The sequence below is a fragment of the Suncus etruscus genome, chromosome 8, assembly GCF_024139225.1.
Source record: "Suncus etruscus isolate mSunEtr1 chromosome 8, mSunEtr1.pri.cur, whole genome shotgun sequence".
Classification (NCBI taxonomy): domain Eukaryota; kingdom Metazoa; phylum Chordata; class Mammalia; order Eulipotyphla; family Soricidae; genus Suncus; species Suncus etruscus.
In genome coordinates this window covers 57,588,235-57,594,252 of record NC_064855.1, presented here as the reverse complement: position 1 = coordinate 57,594,252, position 6,018 = coordinate 57,588,235, and positions in this window count along the sequence as shown.

Below are 6,018 nucleotides of genomic sequence, written 5' to 3'. Positions count from 1 at the left end.
ATCTACAAGGTAGCCAGGTTTCTCTGAGGGTTACTGCAATTAGGGACAAGTCTACCTGCTGCTGGGCTGTTGCAAGGCTGCAGAGGCTCAAGGCTGCCAGGGCTGCAGGGCTGCAAGGCTTGCTACCCAGTGTGGCCAAGAGACCACACAAGGATGCCAACTTGACTGCTTGCCAGGAACTGAGAGAGAAGGAGAGAGATTGAAAAAAGTATATTTTTATTCTTCTTAGAGTCTGAGGCCTGCTGCTGCTGTTGCTGCTTGAGGGTTTCAGAGGGGGGTGGAGAGAGAGGTGGAGGTTCACTGTCCAGAGGTGGGGAGGCCCAGGTTAGGAGAGAGATAAAGGGATTGATACAAAGCAGGCAGCTGATGCTTTATCTCGGTCCCCCACTTCCTGCTTGTTTATATGAGGCATAAAAAGGGCATGTTCAAGGGGTGTGTCCAGGGGCATGTCCAGGTTTAACTGTCATTACAGTGGGGGTATCCAAGTGTCATGTCCAAATTCAGTGGGGGCATCCAGGGGCATGTCAACTACAATTGCATCAACAGAAAACCTGCCTTTACTGAAAACAAAAACAAACCCCCCCACCCCACAAATCACTCAGCACCCTCCCTGGAAATCTACTTTCTTTAAAAGGAACAAACATCAAGCATCCTTTCTCAGTCATCTCTGTTGCACCAAAACTTCTATACTACCTCCTTCTCCGGAATGTTTCAGCAGGCCTGGGTGGGCAGATGGTGGAGCTCTTTTGGAACTAGTCATATGACAGTGCAGCAATGCAGGGGTAGGGTAGGGAGTCTCTTCCAATTCTGCAGGCAGAAGGCCTCAGACATTGTCACTTTATCGTTTTGTTTTGTTTTGGGGCCACACCCGGTGATACCCAGGGGTTACTCCTGGCTATGCACTCAGAAATCGCTCCTGGCTTGAGGGACCATATGGGATGCTGGGGAATGAACTGTGGTCTATCCTAAATTAGGGCATGCAAGGCAAACACCCTACCGCTTGCGCTACTGCTCCAGTCCCAGATATTGTCACTTTTGAGAGGCCAAACTGGACGCTGGTTCTCCCTCTCCTGTGGACAGTCACCTGACATTTTATTTGTAAGGAGACCTACCCATCATAGTTTCCAGTAGCATTGCTCTTGCACTCAAGCCCCTCCCTGTCGGATTCTCATGCCCACAAAACAGCCCTTGGAACTTGAGGCAGCAATTGTTTATTATCTGGGGACTTTCCAATGGGGACTGCTTGGCCAGGATGACAGGTTCAGGATCAGCTGAGGACAACTTGCTTAGAGTAGTTGCTGTTCCCCACCATTTGCTCCCTGCCATTTCTTACTCACTCGCTTGCTGGGTAGCTTCAGAATATATTTTTTTGGGGTTCGCTTCCCAGGGCTCTGAGGAGAGCTTCAAGAATTCAGGAAAGACAGAGAAGCACAGGACAGGGCTCCCTTCAGGTCCTCAGTTTCCTCAGAAGAAGTGTTGAGATGTTTTACATCAAAATTTACAAATTTCCAGGAACACTTAATTGTTCAAGATTTATCTGAATGCAATATTAATAGACCGTTATGTCAGGAGTTCAAAATTTCAAAACCTAGCCAATGAAAACTAAAACAATGAAGTATTATAGATTTCTTCAAAGTATAATTTTAAAGATAAGTTATCATAAATAATCAAAAGAACATTGCAGGCATTTTATAATCAGAAAGATATGAAGAAAATATATAAGATATAATGAGAAAGTTATGAAGTCCACAAGACCATGACTAAATTTAGCAACACTGGGAGTGCTGAATATACCACTATATACTCTATATATACACCCAGTATGGCTGATATAGTCTCCATAATAAAATAGAGATTAATAACCACAAAAGAAATAGAGACTTGGGCATTTAAAAAATAGATTATCATCATTAAACTGAATCCTAAAACAGCTCTAATCAGTTAAATAAACAAACATATGCATTTTTATCAAAAAAAGACTTATCTAAACTGATATATGTATGTATATATACATGTGTACATGTATATATGTATACATGGATATGTATATATACTTATAAATATGTATATGTCCATATTTATCATATACATATAGAGAGAGGCCTATAGAAAAAACATTTGTGGCTGCACTATAATCCAGATTCTGCAATGAAGATTCTTCGAAAAAAAAAACACCAAATTGAAAATTGTAAATCAAACAATCTTATAATATGGTTTCAGAGAGATAATACAGTGGGCCAAGCACTTGCCTTGTATAAGACTAACTCAGGTTTGGCCCCTAGGATCACATATGGTCCCCTATGGGATCACCTATGGATTCTATGGGATCATCATCACCAGGATGATGCCTGAGTACAGAGCCAAAAATAAGCCCCAATGCACTGCCAGCAATATGGAAGATACTCAACGAACTCAAAGAAACCATGGATCGAGTTGAATAGAACACTAATAAGAACCAAGAAAATATAAAGACAGAAATCACAAAACTCCAAACTGAAATAACATGTTAACTAACAGGCCTGAAAAAGTCAGTAAACAAAGTGAATGACAAAATGGATAAGCTCTGGGACAGGGTATCAGAAGCTGAGAATAAACTTGGTGCTGTGGAAGATGAGATACATAACAATTCCATACAGAAGGAGAGATTGGAAAAAAAACTTAAAGCAAATGAACAGACAATGGAAAAATTAGTCAAAGAATGGGAACAGATGAAAATAGAAGTTTATTTTAAGATCAACAGAAACAACTTAAGAATCATTGGAGTCCCAGAGACCCAGGAAGAAAATTTCCAGGAAGAATCAATGGTCAAGAACATCATTAAAGAGAAACTTCCAGAGCTAAAGAATATATGTGATCAAATCCTGCATGCTTGAAGAGTACCAACCAAAAGAGACCCCAGAAAAACCATCCCAAGACACATCCTAGTCACAATGACAAATCCCACAGATAGAGACAGAATTCTGAAAACAGCAAGATCAAAAGGAAAAATTACATTCAAGCAAACATTCTTGAGATTTACAGCAGACCTGTCACCAGAAACACCCAATGCCAGAAAGCAGTGGTGGGATATTGTGACAAGACTGAATGAAATGAATGCTTCACCTAGAATACTGTACCCAGCAAAACTCACTTTCCGGTTTGACGGAAGAATACATGGTTTCACAGACAAAAAACAGCTCAGAAACTTTATAGACTCAAAAGCAGTCTTAAGAGAAAAACTGAAAGACATAATTTAAGACAAGACTAACCAAAAGACACACCAAATTTCGATATAAAGATGGCATTAAATCTCAGGACAATTCTTTCTTTCAACGTCAATGGACCAGTTCCAAACTTCTGCTGCTTACAAGAAACGCACCTGAATAGTCAGAACAAACATAGACTCAAAATAAAAGAATGGAGAAAAATTACCCAAGCAAACAACACCCATGAAAAAGCTGGAGTGGCCATACTAATATCAGATAATGCAAACTTTATACTCAGGAAGGTTGTAAAGGACCAAGATGGACATTTTATATTAATCAAGGGGTATGTAGAGCAGGAAGAAATCACTCTCTTAAACATATATGCACCGAATGAGGGGCCAGCAAAATATTTAATACAACTGTTGACAAATCTGAAAAATAATATCAATAACAACACAATATTGTGGGGGACCTCAACACGGCTTTGTCAACACTGGATAGGTCAACCAGTCTGAAATCCAACAAGAATATACTAGACCTGAGGAGAGAAATGGAAGAATGAGGACTAGTGGATATATATAGGGCACTCCATCCCCAGAAACCTGGACACACATTCTTCTCCAATGTACATGGGACATTCTCCAGAATAGACTACATGCTAGCAAATAAAACATACCTCCATAATATCAAGAGGATAGAAATTTTGCAGACTACCATCGCTGATCACAAGGCTCTGAAATTATTTGTGAATTCCAAAGGAACTCAGAAGAAACACTATAACACCTGGAAGTTAAACAGCCTCATACTCAATAACCAGTGGGTCCGAGATGAAATCAAGGAGGAAATTAAAAGGTTCCAGGAAACAAATGACAATAAAGAAACAAACTTTCAGAACTTATGCGAAACACAAAAGCAGTACTGAGAGGAAAATTTATAGCTTTGCAAGCACACATCAGGAAGTAAGAAGGAGCTTACCTGCGTAGCTTAATGACACAGCTCATAGAAAGTGCTCAAGTAAAGGACCCAAAAATAGAGAGACAGAAGGAAATAACAAAGCTGAGAGCAGAAATTACGAAGTGGAAACCCAAAAAACAATCGAAAGATCAACGAAAGCAGAAGTTGGTTCTTTGAAAAAATAAACAAGATTGATAGACCACTGGCAAACCTAACAAAGAAAGAGAGAGAGAGAAACTTGATAACTCATATTAGGAATGAAAAAGGAGAGATTACTACTGATATGACAGAGATTCAAAGGGTAATCAGAAACTACTTTGAGAAACTCTACGCCACTAAAAATGAGAACCTGGAAGAAATGGATAAATTCTTGGACTCTTATAATTTTCCACGGTTGAAGGAAGAGGGTGTAGCATATCTAAACACCCCCATCACTACTGATGAAATTAAAACGGTAATTAAATGTCTGCCGAAAAACAAAAGCCCAGGCCCAGATGGATTCAATAATGAATTCTTTCAAACTTTCCAAGAGGAACTACTACCAATCCTGACAAGATTCTTTCATGAAATTGAACAAACGGAAACACTTCCAAATAGCTTTTATGAAGCCAACATCACCCTGATACCTAAACCAGACAGAGATGCTACGAAAAAAGAAAATTACAGACCAATATCGCTGATGAATGCAGATGCAAATATCCTCAACAAAATCCTGGCAAATAGGATTCAATACCTCATTAAGAAGATCATCCACTATGATCAAGTAAGTTTCATCCAGGAATGCAAGGATGGTTTAACATCCTTAAATCTATCAACATAATACAGAATATTAACAACAAGAAAAATAAAAACCACATGATCATATCGATACATGCAGAGAAAGCATTTGATAAGGTCCAACACTCATTCTTGACCAAAAATCTCAGCATGGAAGGAACATTTCTCAATATAGTTAAGGCCATCTACCACAAGCCAGTGGCAAATATTATCCTCAATGGAGAAAACTAAAAGCCTTTCCTCTAAATTCTGGCACAAGAAAAGGCTGTCCTATCTCACCACTCCTATTCAACATAGCACTGGAAGTACTTGCTATAGCGATTAGGCAAGAAAAAGATATCAAGGGAATCCAGATAGGAAAGGAAGAAGTCAAGCTCTCATTGTTTGCAGATGACATGATACTCTACTGAGAAAACCCTAAAGACTCTACCAAAAGGTTCTAGAAACAATAGACTCATATAGCAAGGTGGCAGGCTACAAAATTAAGAAAGAAAAATCAATGGCCTTTCTATACACCAATAGTAATTAGGAAGAAATGGACATTAAGAAAACAACAACCCCATTCACAATAGTGCCACACAAATTCAAATAACTTGGAATCAACTTGACTAAAAATGTGAAGGACCTATACAAAGAAAACTATAAAACTCTGCTCCAAGAAATAAGAGAGGACACGTGGAAATGGAAGTGTATCCCCTGCTCATGGATTGGTAGGTTTAACATCATCAAAATGGCAATACTCCCCAAGGCATTATACAGATTTAATGCGATTTCTCTAAAGATACCCATGACATTCTTCAAAGAAGTGGATAAGGAACTGTTGAAATTCGTTTGGAACAATAAACACCCTCGAATAGCTAAAGTAATCATTGAGAAAAAGAATATGGGAGGAATTACTTTCCCCAACTTTAAACATTACTACAAAGCAATAGTTATCAAAACAGCATGGTATTGGAAAAGGACAGGCCCACAGATCAGTGGAATAGGCGAGAATACTCAGAAAATGCTCCCCAGACATAAAATCACCTAATTTTTGATAAAGGAGCAGGAAATCCTAAATGGAGCAGGGAAAGCCTCTTCAACAAGTGGTGTTGGCACAACT